This window comes from Ictidomys tridecemlineatus, chromosome 9 (assembly GCF_052094955.1).
Source record: "Ictidomys tridecemlineatus isolate mIctTri1 chromosome 9, mIctTri1.hap1, whole genome shotgun sequence".
Lineage (NCBI taxonomy): Eukaryota > Metazoa > Chordata > Mammalia > Rodentia > Sciuridae > Ictidomys > Ictidomys tridecemlineatus.
The window spans coordinates 30,235,042-30,255,551 of NC_135485.1; the positions used below are offsets into that span (position 1 = coordinate 30,235,042).

Consider the following 20,510-nt stretch of genomic DNA (forward strand, 5'->3'; position numbering starts at 1 on the left):
AAAAAAATCTTTCTCCTTATAATTCTAATTGGTGCTGTTTCTTTGAAGAACCTTGACTGATACAAAGAGACAAACCCACATAAATATGGTTTGGTTATTTCATACTAGACAAAGGTGCCAAAAACATACATTGGAGAAAAGATAGCCTCTTCAACAAATGGTACGGGGAGAACTAGAAATCCATATGCCACAAAATGAAAATAAACCCCTATCTCTCACCATGCACAAAACTCAACTCAAAGTGGATCAGAGACCTAGGAATTAGACCAGAGACCCTGCATCTAATAGAGGAAAAAGTAGGCCCAAATCTTTATCATGTTAGGTTAGACCCTGACTTCCTTAACAAGACTCTTGAAATTTTTTAATTTAAACATCCTTTGATATTCTTTTTTGAAAAATATTTATTTTTTAGTTGTAGTTGGACACAATACTTTTATTTCACTTATTTATTTTTATGTGGTGCTGAGGATCGAACCCAGGGTCTTACATGTATGTGCGAGGCGAGTGCTGTACTGCTGAGCCACAACCCCAGCACCCTTTGATATTCTTAAGAGTATTGCTTTGATTATTTGTTGCTAATAACAATAAATTTGAGTTGGATAAAATAGCACACCCATCCATAAACTCATTTTATTTTTCTTTTTCAAAGTGATCTAAAAGATTCATTCAGGGCATTTCAGAAGAATCCTTTTAAAGAGACACACAAGATCCAAGAAACAGCTGACTTGGAGAATGGGAAGAACAAATTTTCTGAGAAGTCTGTTATTCAAATGTACTTCAGATACTTACTTACAAGGAATATTTGATTTTCCACTTATGAATAAAAGCCAAACTGAAGGAAGCTGATACACATGTAAGGAACATTTTCCCTGCTTTTTTGAAATGTACTAAGTCAGAAAGCCTTTGAAGCGAACAAGGAGACAGTCCTTTGCTCACTACAGGAGACAAGCAGATGCCTCTCCTTTACCAACACTGACACAGGCGTCCAACCAGAGGGGAGTCTAAATCTGAAGACACTTTTCCACAACAGGAGCAGCAAGTTTTTCACTTTCATGCTTTATTGAAAGTAGAATATGAGTCAAAGACAGGTATTGGTAAGCAGGTTATGTTTCTAAAGAATCCTTTTTAGCTGGGCATAGGGCACATGCCTATAATCCCAGCCGTTTAGAAGGCTAAGGCAAGAAGATTGGAAGTTTGAGGCACCCTCAGCAATTTACCAAGGCCCTAAACAACTTAGTGAGACCCTGTCTTAAAATAAAAAATAAAAAGGGTTAGGAATGTGGCTCAGTGGTAAAGCACCTCTGGGTTCAATCCCCAGCACCCCCCCCCCAAAAAAAATCACTTTTAGTTCAGAGCAGAATGCTGTCTCATCTACTATGATACAAATCCTTCATGGATCAGTGCATCTGGTATGAAACTTGAGCAAGGAAATATAACAGAATAACATTCCCTCCCACAACTCTAATTCTCATATGTAAACATGATTTGCTTTTATTGCTATTAACCTGTTCAATCTTTACTTGCCCCCTTCCTCTGCCACTCCTCTCCACCACTGATATCACCGTATACCACTGAATCTTTTTTATTTTTTAGTTGTACTTGAACACAATACCTTCATTTTATTTATTTACTTTTATATGGTGTTGAGGATTGAACCCAGTGCCTCCCAGGTGCTAGGCTATCCAAGAGCATGGGAGATCTTTCCATCTTCTAAAGTCTTCTTCAATTTCTTTCTTTAGTGTTCTGAGTTTTCATTGTAGAGGTCTTTCACCTCTTTTGTTAAGTTGATTCTCAAGTTTTTTTTTTTTGGTTTTTTTTTTAAGGCTATTGTGAATAGGGTAGTTTTCCTAATTTCTCTTTCAGAGGATTCATCACTGAAGAATAGATATACATTTGATTTATGGGTATCGATTTTATATCCTGCTACTTTGTTGAATTCATGGAAGCAAACTAGATGTCCTTTAATAGATGAATGGATAAAGAAACTCAGCATTAAAAGAGAATAAAATTTTGGGGCATTTGCAGGTAAATGAGTGGAGATGGAGAACATCATGCTAAATGAAGTAAGCCAATCCCAAAAGCCCAAATGCCAAATATTCTCTCTGATAAGTGGATGGGTGGCGGGGGGACATGGGAAAAAATGGAGGAACTTTGATGGGGCAAATGGGAAGGGAGGGCATGAGGGTAAGAAAGATGGTGGACATCATTACCCTAGGTACATGTATGACTGCACATATGGTGTGATGCTACATCATGAACAATCATAGAAATGTAAAGTTGTGCTGTAATTGTGTACAATGAATCAAAATGCATTCTGATATAATATATACCTAATTAAAATAAATTTTAAAAAATTAGTGGTGGAAAGTTTAAGAATAGCATTTTTTTCATAATATCAAAGTATCTCCTTCAAGATATTTATATCAATACAAAAGAAACACCAGTAATTTTACTGCCTGGTAAATATCAGCTTAACCCTGTGATCAAGACTAATATCACCAAATAAGACACTGACCTCTGATATCATCTGTTGAGAACACAGTATTACTTCTGTGATATTTTTGCCAACAATAAGTCTAATTACAAGAAAATACCAGAGAAACCAAATTGAGAAACATTTTGCAAAATGACTACACATGTTCCTGAACTCAGGCTGGTAACATCTGGATAGCCCATCCATGATGGTTAATTTGGGGTGTTAACTTGACTGGATTAAGGAATGCCTGGATAACTTCAGGGTGTGTCTGTAAGAGTGTTCCCAGGGAAGACTGGCATGTGAGTCAGCAAATGAGTGGGATAGATCCTTAGTGTGGGTGGGGGATGGGGCTCAGATAGAACAGGAAAGGTCAAGAATGGGGAAACTCTGGTTCTTCCTTTAAAGAAGGTTTTTCAGCCTTTGAACTAGAACTTGCCCCAGCAGTCCTCTGGTGGCTCTGAGCCTTTGGCCTTCAACTGGGGACTACACTATAACAATCTTGCTGGTTTTGAGCTTTTTGGTTTTTTTTTTTTGGACTGAGCCATGCTACTGACTTACCTGGTTATTCAGCTTGCAGACAGTCATTGTGGAAAATTTCACTCTGAATTTGTGACTCCATTTCCTAATAAATCAATATTCAAATATAAACATATTCTATTGATTCTGTTTCTCTGGTGAACTCTCATACATAAAAGTTGGAAGTATTTTAAGTTGAAAATGTGTGTAATTCATCTAACTTTCTGAATATCTTTCCTTAGCAACACAGTACTAGATAGAGTGTTGGTGGTCTGTCCCTCCCCCAATACCATGTGGCTGAATGGGAACTTCACCCACTGCTACATCCCAGGATTTCATTCTACCACATATCACCAGCTCAAGAAAAGATGAAAATCCAATATACAATTTTTTTTTTCTGACTGTGGATCGTTTTCTCACCATCTTAAAGGTGAAAAATTACAAGTTGAGCCATTGTAAGCCAGAGACTGTAATAAAACTCATCAAAAGAATCAAGGTCATGAAAATCAAGGAAGGCTGAGGAACAATTATAGATTGGCGGAGACTAAGGAAACACATCATTAAATGTCGTGTAGGATTCCAGATTGGGTCCTCAAACAGAAAAAGTGCATTAGGAGAAAAAGTGGCAAAATCTGAAGTTGTACAGTTCAGTTAATTGTATTTTAGCCATGTTAATGTGCTGGTTTTAATAATTGCACTGTTGTTATGCAAGTTGTTAATGATAGAGAAAGCTATGTGAAGGGTATAAATGAACTCACAATGGTTTTTTGTGACTTTTTTTGTAAGTGTAAACTTATTTCAAAATAAAATGTAAAAAAAAAAAAAAAAGAAAAGAATAAAGGGTAGGGGTGTGGTCTCTAGTGTAGAAAAAGGAGGAGCTAAATCTCTTCCACTGAACCAAGGGCTGGGTTAGTAGTGGAGGTAGGCTTACTGGCACAGTGGCAGGAAGTGGATGGAATTTTTCAAGGGCAGACCCTGCTTGTACTCTCAATGCCAATTCACAGGGCTTACCACTGAGAGGGGAAATCAAGAAATCTTTATTGACCAGACCTGAGTTTGAATCATGACTACATTATATCATGATTTCTAGTTGTGTGAATTTGACAAGTTATTTATTCTCTCTGAGCCTCAGTTTCTTCTGAAAATGGGAATAATTTAATCTCAGTTATTGAGACAGAGATTAATAAGTGTTCAAAGGAATCTGTTTCCTTCTCCTTCTGGACACACAGCTAGATAATGCTTTCCAACTTTCAATTAGGTTAAGCACATAACTGGCTGGCACTCCAGTGGCTCTGTTTGAAGAAAGAATAAAAGTATTAAGATGTTCCATTCCAACCTTTATTATATCACCAGTCCTCTCTTGTGTCATTCAAGATGATACACTGTCTGGCCATGGAGTTTGTTTAAAAACAAATGAAGCCCAGTGTGCTGATGATAATGATAATTCCAGTGACTCAGGAGGAGGAGTAACAGAGACAGGAGGATTGTTAAATTCAAGACCTACCTGGGCAATTTAGCGAGACCCTCAGCAACTTAGTGAGACCCTGCTTTTTATCATAAATGAATGAATGAATGAATGAATAAATAAATAAATAAATAAATGGAATTGGGGATGTGGCCCAATTGTAGAGTCCCCCTGGGTTCAATCTCTAGTACTATAAAGCAAACAAACAAAAAAACCAAAACCAAAACAAAGAAACCCCTCATAAAAATTTCTAAGAGACAATTTTTCATAAAAGATATGATTTATTTTACAAAGAACTAACTGCTAATGACTAACCCTTCCCTAATTATGAGCCATGGAGAAAAGCCATGTATTTTTAATAACTTGTCATTGAATAGAACTGGAAGAAAACAATAGCTACAGAAAAATTTTGCTTTAATGTTTCTTCTCCCACCCTCTTGACTAATTTGAGGATTTGAGATTATGATACGCAGTCTGGGTGTCAGTGGGAAGTGCTATTGTTAGAGAATGGAAGAATTGAACTTCAGCTAATAAAATCTTATTGGTTACTTAGAAAGTCTGGTAGAGTTGTTGTAACTTAGATTAAGCTGACATGGTTCAGATTCTGAAACTTAACTTTTTGGGCTCAATAACAGTTAAAGAAAAAAAAAAAAAAGTTAAATGAATCCATGAATTCTCAAGGCATTCAGTCTCCTGTGAAAGTAATATATAGACTAGAATGCTAATTTATTAATTTATAATGAGAAATGTAACCAGACAGCAGATTGTGTATTTTATCAGTTGCTTGAGACACTCTTTCCTTGCAGAAATAGCTTCATGGAAAGCTTAGTTATAATCAGAAAATTTTCTGGTAGAGGAATCTGGAGAAAGAAGTGTTAGATGGATAATTATTTCTTCTTCCTTTTTTTTAGTACTGGGGATTAAACTCAGGGGCACTTTACCATTGAGCTACATCCCTAACCCTTTTTATTTTTTATTTTGAGACAGAGTTTTGCTAAGTTGTTTAGGGCCTTGCTAAATTACTGAGAGTGGCCTCCAGCTTGTGAGTCTCCTGCCTTAGCTTCCTGAGTTGGTGAGTCACAGGTAAGTACTACTGTGACCAGCTAGATGGGTAATCTTTTTGTTGTTGTTGTTGTTGTCAAAAGATCCTTTATTAAAATATTTTCCCATGTACTTCTTAACTAGCTGGGGACTCTACTGCACCACTACTGAGGTCATCTATGATGTCATGAGGGTGGTGGCCATCGACATTACAGCCCACAGACTGGGCAGTCCCCAGAATCTCCTTAAATAGGTCTAGAAAGTTCTCTAGCTAAAGATCAGTGATGCATCTGTTGGATAATTTCATCGAAAGTAATATTTCCACTGTTTTTAATGTTTCTCTGTTTCTTTTTGTCTCCTGGTGGCTCCTTGAGGGCTTTTTTATGATCAGGGCAGAGGCAGAAGGTACTACTTCAGTCTGGGCCTGTCTGCTCTGAATGGCCAGTTTCACTATGATCCTCAGACCCTTCCAATTGCAAGTTGCTTTGGCAATGTCACCATCAACTTTTTTTTGGAGATACACCCAGGGGGCTGATCTTGGGGGCCTGGGCAGATGTGGCACTGATCTTGCCACAGATGCTCCTCAGGAACACAACTTTGATCTCATCGGGGTCGAACTTGGGCAGCATGGTGGAGGCAGCTGGTGGTGTTGGATAAACCCCGATTTGGGACTACCAAAGAAAGTTGCACTTTGACGTCCTCCGAGGCTAGACGGGTAATCTTATAAAATTGTGGAAACTAAATGCAACCATTTCAGTAATAAGAATATAATTGCTAAGAAAGGGTTTCTTTTTCTCTCCTGATAATTTTCTTTCGTATGGAGTGAGCTGAAACGATGCAACTCCTTGCTATCTCTTTACTCCTAGGGACGGGGAGAGTAATTTATCAATTTGGTAGATTCAGGAAGAACAATAGAGGATGGGGATATGGTTAAGTGGTAGAGCACTTGGTTAGTATACAAGAGGCCCTGGGTTTGATCCCCAGCAAAACACACACACACACACACACACACACACACACACGAAGGAGAAAGAGAAAAGAGGAAGAACAACCTAGCATTTTGGTTTCATTTCCTCTTAAGAGTAAGCCTGCTTTCAGAGTGTAGTTTTCCTCCAGGATTGAAGTTACCTGGTCCAGTGTGCTGCGTAGGGCCAACTGCCAAGGCCAATGTCTCGGCTTGGCACCAGAATCACGAGGCACTCACAGCTTTGTAGGTTCAAACAGCAATTCTTTATTCCAGCTCTCACACCATCTCCACACAGGTCCAGGGGCAAACGCGTTCTGCCGTCTCCCGCACAATTCACCTACTCCCCGAGGCTCTCTCCAAATCCCATTTTTATCTCACGAGAACTCAATGGGAACAAGCAGCAGGAACACCCTAATCCCAGCAATAATCTTCAACTTCCAACTTCCTTAAAACCCATTATCTTAAACTGGCAACGCCTTAAACTCAAGGAGCCGGTTACTTCCTCAAACCTGATCAGCTCTAAACCCGGATCTGCCTTGGTCCTTGAGCAAGGTCACCTTATTAAAGCATGCATGCAATGTTCCATCAAATGTCCTCTAAGCAGCATGGGGTACGCTTGGCAAGGAAATTTCGATGCGTCATTCCTACTTGGTAATGGCCCTCAGCATCTCCCCCCTTCTGATTAATTAAACAACAAGCAATGCGGCTTAGGACCGTGCCTGGTAGGTTGTCCAATTCAACATATGGTTCTTACCCGTCATCGGATGAACTGACCTCTAGGCGTCAGTCCCCTGTCTTAGGTTGAATCCACTGCAATCAGATCAACCCGTCGCTGACTACCGGTCCAGCATTCAGCCATGCTTGTGGATAGGCCTAAGCACCAGTGGGGGGGTGAGGTTCTTGCCTCACCTCTGTTGGCCCCCAAATTTAACCTTGGTGCCAGTGGGGGGGTGAGGTTCTTGCCTCACCTCTGTTGGCCCCCAAATTTTAGACCATCACTAGTAGAAGGGAGGAAGATACAGAAATGCCACGACACCAAGCCAATTGACGGCTCCTTTGGAAAAATTGCATCACTGGTGACACCATCAGCAAAGATGTCAGCATTACCACAATTAACATGGGGTGCGCTGGCAAGGAAATTGCATCACTGGTGACACCATCAGCAAAAATATGCCAGCAGTACCACAATTCGCTGCACCAGACGATAGTTCACAATGCATGCAACTGATATATAGTCCAGGCAAGTTCTGCAGGCAGTTCAAATCGGAGGAGTCTATCAATATGTCCATTTCCTCCCAAAGTAAATCAAGTCCTTGATTGAGCATTACTTGTTGAGTTATATTCATTGATGCATCAGTTTACTGTGGTAGCTATCATAGAAGCTGTAGTTTGGTTTTCTTAGTCTTCACCGGCACTGGGATGGAGATGGGAATTCTGGCAATGATGTTAAAGAGACATTATCCTGAACAGAATTATTAAATATAATGAAAAGGAAAAGTGAAAGTAAACAAACAGATCTGTTAATCACCTTTAAAAACAATAGTAAGCAAACAGATCTATTAACCACCTTTGAAAACAATCATTAACAGCTGTTTACCTAATTAGATTAAACCACTTAAATCACGTGAATAAAAAAAAATTCGGATCCATTTTTTCATGAGCGCTCCTCATATAAAAATATGGACATACACACATACTGACATGCAACACAAAACAGTGCAGACATAACATACAACACATAAGACAATAATAACAGCCTTGTAGCTTTACCTAGGTAAAATCTCCATTGCAATGTTTAAAAACTCCACAGTCAAAAATAAAAATAAAACACAGTCAAAAAACAAAACTGATCAGAAAAACATTAACCTAGGTTTGTATGAGCTCAAAAATAAAATAGAACTACGATGTGGGAAAAATGCAATAATAAAATAGATATTGAAAAAAAGCACCGTGGTTAATCACTGTCGCAGATGTAAGAATAGCCAAGCTGGAGCTCTGGATATCAGCTGTTATAGATTTCAGTCAAATCATCTTTTTCTGTAGAAATTGCTCTAGTTAGTGTCTCTGGAATCCAAATCGGCTGCTGTTCTCCCTGTGGAAACACAAAAATGGAACCCCGACTCCAGACAAACACTGGGTCAGGACCTTTCCATTGTCCTGTTAGAATCTTTCCAAAGTACCTTAGGCTTATGTACATTTTTCGGATACATATGTCTTTCCGCAGCATAAGTCCTGATGAATCCAAATTTAGAAAGTTTAGAGTAAAAAAAGGGTTATTTTAAGTTTATCTTTGGGGGATATATACCCCTTTAAGATCCTTTTAAATTTTTAAGTCTTTCAAAAGCATTCTGCCTTAGTTTTTAGAATTACTTTAGTCCTTTTAATTTTTAGATGTGGTTTTAAACCATAGTTGTCTTAGCCTTTTGTATTTTCTATCTGAAATACCTTTACTTGACATTTTCAACCTTTTCTATCTTATTTCTATCTTCTAGTTTTCTACTAAGGTTTTTATATTTACCCTTAGTAGCTTTTTTCTCTCCTAGTTTTCTTTTGTTTCCTATTTTGTGGGTTTAAAATTCTTGTCTTTCTACATCTTTTTTATCTTTCTACATCTTCTCTCTTTTTTTTTTACCTTTCTGTACTTCTGTTTTTGAAGTTTTCCACTTCAAATTTTTAATCTTCTTTATCTAAATCTTTTATCTTATTATCTTCCCATTTTCATGGGTTATTTTTTTTTCTCTGTCATGAAGGCATCTTAACCACCTTCAATTTAACCTTTTAAAGCCTTTAGCAACTTATTTAGATATTTTACAACCTTTTACTTTACCACACAAAGATTATCTCATCTCCCTCTTTTTAGTTTAATAAATATATTTTAATAGTTAATAGTTTGATGAGTAAAGCAATCTTTTATCCGCCATGAAGGTGTCTCGACCACCTTCAATTTAACCTTTTAAAGCCTTTTAAATATCATCTATACTGTACTTTTAAATGTACTTTTTCACCACCTACAGCTTCACTCTTTTAAACGAGGCTTATATTCTGTTTAAATCGCTTAACGTTAGTTTACATGGCTGCCCTTCAACCAAAGGCTTTTTTTTTTTTTTTAACTCCATTAAGAAGCTTTGTCTCAATCTGCCATGTACAAATACCTTTTTCTTTCTTCCTTTCTCAAGCTTATAAAGTAAGTCTAGTTTTCTCAAAATCTTTTTAAATGGCATTTACAACTTTTTACTTTACCATACAGAGATTATCTCATCTAGAAACATTTATTTAACCTTTAACCTTTTATATTAAAATATATTTCCACATCTTGAACCTTTTTATATCCCTTTTTTTAACCATTAACACTTTTTATAAATTCACATTCTGAAACAACCCTTATAAAATTACTCCACTTTAATAAGATGAAATACTTTCATGTTTTTTAAGGTACTATTATACTGTAATTGAAACCCAACTGAAACTTCTTATACTCTTTGTATATAAATTACACATGATAGAATCTTAACTCTTAGTAACCTTGTTTTAGCAAAGACACAGACCAAAGCAATATTAAACCTTTTTCCATTTACCGATTTATGAAAACACACATAATGTTTAAATATATTACCTTATGGAACTTAATAAGTAAAGAGTACTTGATTTCATATTTAGTGGTTGATATTTTAACACTTTAGCTTTGTAAATTAATCAGCTGTCTGTAAAAACCAAGATCTTAGACAAGTATAGTAAACAGAACTAGCCATCTCTTTCTTGTTCAAGAAAAATCCTTCTACAGGATACCATGATGGTCCTATTGATATACTTAATAACTCATCTTTAAAAAGCCATGGGCTACATTTTTGTACTGTATCAACATATGCCCTAGCTGTTCTTGGTCTTACTCGGGTGCCTCCTTCCTCTAACAATTTCTCTTCCTCAGAGGCGAACAAATTCAAACCTTGAGTCAACCATTTTCCCCAGTTTGCCTGAGAAAGTTCTAGGAACAGGCAACTTGAAATAAAAACAAAATAAATCAAAACAAGAACACGTTGTTTTTTGAAATGGTCACCCATTTTTTTTTTTGCTCTCCTTCAGGATCGAGCAAATTCACTTACCCCCAAGCTTCAGACATCCCAAGTACGGGCCACCATAATGCCAAGGCCAATGTCTCGGCTTGGCACCAGAATCACGAGGCACTCACAGCTTTGTAGGTTCAAACAGCAATTCTTTATTCCAGCTCTCACACCATCTCCACACAGGTCCAGGGGCAAACGCGTTCTGCCGTCTCCCGCACAATTCACCTACTCCCCGAGGCTCTCTCCAAATCCCATTTTTATCTCACGAGAACTCAATGGGAACAAGCAGCAGGAACACCCTAATCCCAGCAATAATCTTCAACTTCCAACTTCCTTAAAACCCATTATCTTAAACTGGCAACGCCTTAAACTCAAGGAGCCGGTTACTTCCTCAAACCTGATCAGCTCTAAACCCGGATCTGCCTTGGTCCTTGAGCAAGGTCACCTTATTAAAGCATGCATGCAATGTTCCATCAAATGTCCTCTAAGCAGCATGGGGTACGCTTGGCAAGGAAATTTCGATGCGTCATTCCTACTTGGTAATGGCCCTCAGCAGCCAACTTCTCCATTAGACACAGTGGACACAGTGTCTAGGGTCCATATTACTTTCAGAGGCTCATGGAAATGTTTTAATTTCTTTTAAAACCAGAAGAAAAACATGAACTTTTAAGTCAAAGAGAAAAAATGTTTTAATATGTAATAATTTATTTGTATTTATACCAATGTAGTCACAAAATAAAAATTTAAATATTATTTTTTATGGGGGCGGAGGAGGACTCAAAGTTAAAAAGCAAAATTTCCATGAAATTCATAATGAGGCCCTGTGCTGCCTGTGGAACAGGGTGGGTGAGTTCATCTCATCTCAGAGTTCAGGTGACAGGTCAGTTTGATTCTCATGAACTGTATATTCCAGCTAATCCTTACCAGTTCAAGGTGATATTTAACTTTTAATTTACCTTATGCTTGCCCCTCCCCCATCACACACACCTTTTGTTTTGTTTTTAGTACTGGGCATTGAACCCAGGGGCTTGCACATGTTAGCCAAGCTCTCTACCACTGAGCTACCCCACCAGTGCTTTTAAAATTTTATTATGAAACAAGGTCTTGCTAAGTTGCCCGGGCTGGCCTTGAATTTGTGATTCTCCTGCCTTAGGCTCCTGAGTAGGTTACTGTGCTCAGCATGCTTGCCCATTATTTTCAATCTGGGCATGCTATTTACTGGGCTCCCTCAAGATTCTAACACAAATCACAGGAATATATATTCTTATATGTTACTATATTCTTAGAAAAATAACAACAATGATGACTTGTATTTCTATCTTATTTCAGATAAATTACAGCCAAGTACTATGTCTTACACTTTTATAAAATCCCTAATAAGTTTTCAAGAAATAATGGTTGAATGGAGAATAACAGCCTAGTATTTATAGTATTTTTTAATATTTTTTTTAGTTGTAGATGGATACAATATCTTTATTTTTATTTATTTTTATGTGGTGCCAAGGATTGAATCCAGGACCTCACAAGTGCAAGGCAAGTGCTCTACCAGTGAGCTACAATTCCAGCCCTATTTATAGTATTTATAGAACACTATCTTTCAATTTCAGTGAATTTCAGTGATAGAAATAAATTGTGGAATTTATAGAAATAAAGTGTGTGTGTGTGTGTGTGTGTGTGTGTGTGTGTGTGTGTGTTTTCTTCAGTACTAGGAATTGGACCCAGGGTCCTTGCACTGCTGGGCAACTGCTCTACCACAGAGCTATATTCCCAGCCCTAAATTAAATAAGGTGCTTAGACTTGTACCTGGCACATAGAAGATGCTATGTGTTAGCTACTATTGTTGTTGTAATTATTAATTGCAATCATAACTCAAATGAAATTTTATTTTAATTTTAAACATTCATTTTTCTTTTTTTCAGGAAAGTTTGTAGGTTATTTATAAAAGGTTATTAATAAAAGACTATGAAAATAGAAATAAATTGTGCTCTTCTACATTATAGTAATTCATAATGCAATTATTTTCTGACTTATTTCATATCAGATAAAATTTTGTCACTGTTTAAATTCACCTTATGTAAAAGATATATGAATATACATGAAACTTCTGTACTGAATTTGTGGAGTATACATTGTGATACCATGCTCATACAAAATATATCTAACTTCATTAACTCTAGGAGTTTCTTTGTAAATATAATTCTGGGCCTTCCAGAAATTTTCCTAAGAACTTCTTATTTGGTGCTGGGAAGAATGACAAAAATAGTAGGAGAAGATAGTACCATCTGTAGGTTAGAAAACATAGATAGAGAAGGAAATGGACATTACCTTCTGAAGGAGTTAGCCTCAAAGTTTTTTGTAGTCCTAGACCTTGGAAACTCGAATATGCTGAAACGGTGATAGCCAAGGTCTCTTTACCCGGAATTGTCGTCCTTAATGCCTTTCTACCAAAACCACACCAGACCAAACCAAACAAATAAAAATGTCCCATAATGCTCAAATTTCATCCTGATTAACAAAATTCATGAGTTTATCTTTCAGATAGGCCTTCACCAAACATTAATTGATCAGTAAAGTTCTTAGGCAGGAACTAAAAGTAAAGTCTAAAAGGTGGTTGTATTACTTGTCCCCTGTCGAGCTAATGTTTTCCACTAGCCAACACCACCTTAGCTTAGGGTGAAAGTCTTTCAGAATGGCCTTGGATTTGGCTTCCTTCCATTGAGGGGTTTGTTTATTTGTTTGTTTTGTATTGCAGATCGAACCCAGTTATGCTCTACTACTGAGTTATGCTCCCATATTTTTATTTTTTTTGTTTTGAGACAGGGTTCACAAGTTGCCCAAGCTGGGCTCAAACTTGAGATCCTTTTGTTTCAGCCTCTTGAGTGCCTGGGTTCAGGTGTGTACCACCGCGTCTGGCCTGGATAGTTTTTTTTTTTTTTTTTCCCCTTTAATAGTACAATCAAATTTTTTTTTTTTTAAAGAGAGAGTGAGAGAGGAGAGAGAGAGAGAGAATTTTTAATATTTATTTTTTAGTTCTCGGCGGACACAACATCTTTGTTTGTATGTGGTGCTGAGGATCAAACCTGGGCGCTACTGCCTGAGCCACATTCCCAGCCCAAGTACAATCAAATTTTGAGAACCCAAATAAACTCCATTACAAAGATTTTTTTCACTTCATTTCCACAAGCATTTACAGAAAACTACCAGAATAGATACTTTTGGATGAAACTATTAGAAAACAATTCAAGTTAGTTTAGGCCAAAAAAGAGGGAGATTTATTATAAGAATACAAGAATGTTTTGAAGAAATCAAGGGGAGCTGGCACCAGAAAAGAGTGGAACCAAGTTGTTCAGAGCCCATTCTTTTCTCTTCATCTTTTTGCTTTGTTGGCTTCATTCTTTAAAACAGCTTCCTTTCCTCTCCAGTTCCCATGCACAATGCAGTTGTTCCCAGTTCATGAATTAAACCCACAGACTCAGTGGTACAAAGAAACCAAATTTCTCTAGAATCCTAAATCTTTTATGCTCACTTAGGTGCTATTTACTTTTTTTTTTAATCTTTATATATTTATTTATTTTCTATTGTGGTGCTGAGGATTGAACCCAGTGCCTCATGCATGCTAGGCGAGCGCTCTATCTCTGAGCCACAACCCCAGTCCAAGTGCTATTTACTTTTACATAGAAAACATTCATTTGATTCAAAATGACCCTTCATACCTGCAAGTTCTATTAACTGAAGATTGAAAATATTCAGGAAAAAAAGAAAAATTACTGAGTGTGGTGATGCTGGTCTGCAATCCCAGAGACTTGGGAGGCTGAGGCAGGAGTTCAAGGCTGGCCTCAGCAATTTAGTGAGACTGAGTATCAAAATAAAAATTAAAAAGGGCTGGTGCTGTAGCTCAGTGATAGAGCACCCTTGAGTTGGATCCTCAGTACAAAAAAGAAAAAACAAAAACCACACATTTGGACTGAATATATACAGACTTTTCCCCTGTCGTTATTCTCTAAACAACACGGTTTAGCAATTATTTACTTAGCATTTCCATTGTATTAGGTTTTGCAGATAATCAGAGATGATTTAAAGCATAGAGAAGGGTGTGACTACATAATATGAAAATATTATGTCATTTAATACAAACGACTTGAGTGGATTTTGATATCCACAAAGGGTCCTGGTACAATCACATGTGGGATACCAAGGGAAGACTGTGTGGTGAAAAATCTCTCCATCCTCTTTCCTTTAGTCACCCAGTTCTCTTTCTCAAAGACAACCAATGGAACAGTTTGTTCCATCTCCTTCCAGAAGTATTTTATGTACATGTGGTAAAATCTATCTATGTATCTACCTGTCTATTCCCTCTCTCCATTTTTCTTTTTACACCAATGGCAGCATAACAAATACATATTTTCCATAGAAAATATATCCTGGAGATTTGAAGCATCAGCACTTAGAGAATGTCATCATTCATTTATATTATAGGATTCTGTTGTTTTGGTGTAATCCTGCATTTAAACACTTCCCTATTGATGAACATTTAGGTTTCCCCAATGTTTTGCTATTACAAATCATGCTGCAATAAAAAAACTCAGGAACATATGTGATTTAAAATATGCTTAAGAACAAGTTGTATTTCTTTTGCTGTGAGAATTCCTTTTTATGTTTTGTCCACTGTTTTTTCCTATTGGGTTGTTGTTCTCTTCCTTTTTTTTTTTTTTTTTTTTTGTGGTAATGGAGATTGAATCCAGGGGTGCTCTACCACTGAGCTATACCAAACAACTACTGTTTTTTACTTTGAGACAGAGTCTTGCTAAGTTTCTGGGACTGGCCTCAAACTTGCAATCCTCCTGCCTCAGTTGCCTGAGTAGCTAGCATTACAGGCTTGTACTAGCACTACACCTGGCTAGTGGTTTCCCTGTTGATTTCTAAGTGTTTATATATTTTAGAAACCAGCCTGTTGTCTGTGATGCAAATTGTGCTGTTTTTTTTTCTTGTTTATCATTTCCATTTTGATTTTACTAATAGCCTTTGTCCCAAGTCTGATATTTTTCAGGAAGGGGCTAACTGGATAAAGATATCCAACCATGGTTAATTAACTGTGGCCATGGAGGGAGAGTAATTTCTTAAGTCCATTCTTGTAGAATGGAAGTAAGTACAACCAACAGGGAAATTGTGAGATAGGAAGGTACCTGAAAGTGGGTATACTACATTTCAACGTGTAAGAAACATTTTCTAGGGCTGGGGATGTGGCTCAAGTGGTAATGTGCTCGTCTGGAATGCGCTGGGTTCGATCCTCAGCACCACATACCAACAAAGATGTTGCGTCTGCCGAAAACTAAAAAATAAATATTAAAAAAATGTAAAAAAATTAAAAAAAAGATGTTGTGTGTTCACCGAAAACTGAAAAATAAATATTAAAAAAACTCTCTTTCTCTTAAAAAAAAAATTTCTAATTACTGTGAGTACATCTGCTGCTTTTTTAGGGGAAGAGAGCTCACAGTTCTAGTGAAGATGTACACCAATGAATAGTTACTATTGTGAATGAGTGAGAGAGACGTATGCAAATTGCTGGGGGATTGAGAAAGAAGCAGTTCATTGTGTTTGGGACATCAGGAAAATTTTATATAAAGAAGAACATTTGAATTGGGTTGTACAGACACAGATAAATGAAAGAGAATGGTTATATGGGCCAATGGTTTCACCATCACTGGAAGTAGGATGTACTTGGAAGAGTGTGATTGTCTCAAATAGCAGACAAAACTTGTCAAATGTCAATAGGCACTGGGTTTGCTCTTTAGCAACCTGCCTCCCAAATCATATCTTTTGCCGGTAAGGAAAATTTATATCCTGTAACCATACTTGTTGACTTTGTGTGTGCATGTGTGTATGCTCACCCACATGTGTACATTGGGGATTGAACGTAGGGTCTTGTACATGCGAAGTATCTGTTCTATCACCAAGCTACACCCTCAGTCACTACATGAAAATTTAGAGTGCCATAAAGCTGGAAGCTACTACAATGTGCTTCTAGCCTGAGGTATGGCTTCCTATAAAATCCCTCACAAAGATACAGAAGTGTGAATGTATCATATAACAGAGGAGGATTATCCTAGTAATGAGGAAGCCATCCTTGGCATTATCAAGATTTTTTTCTTTTTCTTTTTAGATATTCTTTGGCAATCACATTTCTACCCTTTCAAGTTTGGAGACTGCCTCATGCCTATCCACTGTGTGTAAATGGATAGGCATGAGGCAAACTGGGTCAAACAAAGGTCTACTTCTCAAGAGCATCCCTCAGAAGACTTAGGTTTGAGGCCTATTTCAGGTCCATTCCTGCAGGAGTAACAGGATTTGGAGGCTGGGATTGAGGGATTTAGATTTTATGTTCACATCTCAGATTTTTTTTTTTTTTAGTTGCAGATGGATATAATAAACTTATTTTATTTTATTTATTTTTATATGGTGCTGAGGATCAAACCCAGTGCCTTACGCATACTACAACCCCAGTCTTTCAGCCTTTTTAAAATGTTTTCTTTTTTCTTTTGAGATAGAGCCTGTAAATTGCTGAGGCTGGTCTTGAATCTTGCAATCTTCCTGCTTTAGCCTCTCAAGTCCCTAAAATTACTGGTGTGTGAAACTGCACCCAGCCCTCTCTTAATTTTTTTTTTATTATGATAGACATTTATTTAAAGTAATATATATGCAGATGAAATAATTTTTAAATTGTATGTTTCAGATTTAACCGACTTCATAAAAATATTACGAGGGCAGCTGTATCCACGATTTCAACTACATGATTACTTCATTTCCCATTCTTCTCTTTCTTTTCTTTCCCAAATAACCTCTTTGAGATATGGTTCAAGATAGAATTTATCCTCCTCATATTTTGTCCACTGCTCTTCTGTTGCCTCATGGTCAGGTCCAGTGTTCTCTTAATTCGAAACATCCTATCATCATAAAGGTCCTCAGGAAGTCTTCTTATGGCTTCTTTTACATCTTCATCCTCATATATCGTATCTTCTCGAATTAAGCCTAGTTTATTGAATCCTGCGGCATTGTAATATCATTTTGGAATACCGGGCCTCATGCTGCAACAGCAGTCTTGCTGCCATTCTTGACTGCCTTCTGGGTATGTCCTAGAGGACGCGACGGGCCAGTGCCCTCTCTTTAAGTTTTGTAAACACACTTATCTCATGGAAGCAGTGAGAATTTATTCAAAGGAAAGGCAATGAGAAGGCCTCCAGTTTAAAAGAAATGTATAACTTATTTATCTCTTACTTATATATTTTTTTCACAATTTTTGAGAAAAGCTAATGTAAATAGTTAAGTCTCTCAGAAGAGAAATAGTCAGATTTGGTTTTTCATTAAGTTTTAACTCCGACTGGAGTATCTTCATTCTCCTCACTCTGAAAAGTTACCTCTTCTTAGATGTTCTTAGTAGCTTATTCCTTCCCTCAGGAGATTTAATTATTTCCTTATTATTTTTTTTTTAAACAGACTTTGTCTTTTTAGATAAGTAATTAAGTGGAGAAAATTACTTTTTATTCATGACTAAGTACACTAGTATATGTAATAATAACTACCATAAGTCTCTACTTTTACAGGTATTATTTTAATTCATCAGAAAGTAGATATTATGCCATTCTTATGAGAGATAAGAAAACAGAGTCTTAAGCTTAAGTAATTTCCCCAAAGCCATAGAGCTTGCAGCACCTGTTGAGTGTGGTAAAGCAATTTTGTTGTTGTTGTTGTTGTTGTGGTATTGGGGCTTGCATATGCTAGGCAAGCATTCTACCATTCTACCACTAAATTACATCTCCAGTTCTTTAAAAAATTTTAAAAATTTATTCTAATTAGGTATATATGACAGTAGAATGCATTTTGATTCATTGTACATAATTGTGGCACAACTTTTCATTTCTCTGGTTATATACAATGTAGCATTGTGCCATATATATGTGCAGTCAATACATGTACCTGGGGTAATGATGTCCACCTCATTCCATCATCTTTCCTGCCCTCATTCCCCCTCCCTTCCCTTCCCTCCCCTTCCCTCCTGTTTGCCTAATCAGTTCCTCCATTTTCCCCATTGCCTACCCCTCTTTTTTTTTTTTTTTTTTGAGACAGGGATTGCCAAGGTTGGCTTTGAATTTGCAATCCTCCTGCGTTGGCCTCCAGAGAAGGTGGGATTGACAGGTGTGACACCTCCCTTCCCTTCAGTTTTTTTTTTTTTTTAAATTTTTTATTTAGTTTTCGGAGGACATAACATTTTTGTTTGTATGTGGTGCTGAGGATTGAACCTGGGCCACACACATGCATGCCAGGTGAGCACGCTACCGCTTGAGCCACATTCCCAGCCTCAGCTTTTTTGTGTGTGGGATTGAACCCAGGGCCTCCAAGTGTTCTACCACTGAGCAACCTCCCAAGTCCTAAAGCAATCTTACACAAATTCATTGAAACTCACTCACTTTGGATAACAGCAATATTACCTACTACTACTATTCAGCTTCCATCAGATTTGAAATATAAACACATAAGCATTCCAACATATGTTGGTCCTATTTTCTTTCAGTGAAGTTCTTGCAACAAATTTATCCTAAATTTAATTGGGAATGGAAACAATTTATGAACTATCATGTAAAAGAGAAAAACTTCCTGAGACAGATTTTCTTTTGATTTGCCATATATTGTGTCAAAGAGTAAATGCTTATTCATTCTTTCACTCAGCAGACATCCATGGGGTGTTTATTTTGTATGCTGAGTTTGGCAGCAAGGAATACAAGGCTGAATGGGAAACACACCTATCTTAAAGGAATTAGTGATCTAGTGAGGGAGAGTGTAAACATGTAAATAATTATAATTAACTAGAATACTCCAAGTCAAACCATAAGAATATAAAGGTGGCACAGATTACTTTCAGTTGGAAAGAAATCATGTTTCACTAAATGTGGCATTAGACAAATACAAAAGGTTTATTTATAATGCCTTACCAATTTTATCTACAAAAGTTGAAGACATTTTTCAAAACATAAACTTCATTATTTAAAGGCTAGTCTTTTTATTTAAAACATTAGAACCAGCTAGGTGTGGTGGCCCATACCTGTAGTCAGTCCCAGTTAACTGGGGAGGCTGATGTGGGAGGATCCCTTAAACCCTTGAACCCAGGAATTGGAGACCAATACCTGAGCAGCAAAGTGAGATTCTTCAAAAAAAAAAAAAAAAAAAAAAAGGAAAGAAAGAAAGAAAAAAGCCTGAATTAAATAATGTTACAATGGATTATAGCATAACCAATATAATCAGCTGGACTTCTACAGAGAGCAGGTTGTGAGATGGAGTAGCACCCACATAAAGATACTCAATAATTCAAAGATTTTAAAATTTCTTCTTACAAATTACAAGATACATGATCTTGAATGTGAATGAGCATAAAACAATCCATTTATTCCTTGTCAACCTAAAGCTGCCTCTCCCTTTGAAAGATGTGTTGTACTTTTCCTATTGGCTTAGAATTTGAACCAATAAGGGAGGAGGAAATCTTTATAAACATCCACAAAGGAAGGCTGGCCTTGTGAATGTTGAGTAAAGATTGCTTTGTTCTTCATTTGAGTCTACTTTCAGAATTTTATGGTATTGACGTTTTTCTTTTACGGGTAGAGTAAGGAAAAAAAAATTATTCAGCTTGGATGTTGTCTTTGTGCCTTGAAATATTCTCTCCAATGTTAAAAACACTTCATTTCTTATTGTTCAGATTTAAAATGTGATAAATCCTTAATAGATGTTCAAAGGAAAACAAAGAATTTAAATGCAAGTTTTATTATCATGTTGAACATATTTCATATGAACGAAATTAACATTAATTTGCTAGACTTGTTTGAAGTTTATAATTACTAGGGTTCTTTCATTTCAAAAGTGGCATATATTACAGTTATTAGCCTCTTTTAAGGGCTGTTGAGAGGCAAAGCTAATATTAGGTTCTCAGCACTGGCTATT

The 20,510-nt window shown here is 36.9% G+C and overlaps 1 long non-coding RNA gene and 1 pseudogene across 2 annotated transcripts in view; one reads left to right on the forward strand and one right to left on the reverse strand.

The window, feature by feature from the left end:
• LOC120892283 (uncharacterized) overlaps positions 1 to 3,124 on the forward strand; it is a 51,548-nt gene extending 48,424 nt beyond the window's left edge. For both annotated transcript variants that reach the window (XR_005736883.2, XR_013425765.1), the window contains one exon: positions 650 to 3,124. This is a non-coding gene — a long non-coding RNA (uncharacterized LOC120892283). The remainder of the gene's footprint in view (positions 1 to 649) is intronic.
• A 2,476-nt stretch (positions 3,125 to 5,600) lies between these two features.
• On the reverse strand, positions 5,601 to 6,127 carry LOC101961210 (large ribosomal subunit protein uL11 pseudogene; annotated as a pseudogene).
• Positions 6,128 to 20,510: the final 14,383 nt, after the last annotated feature.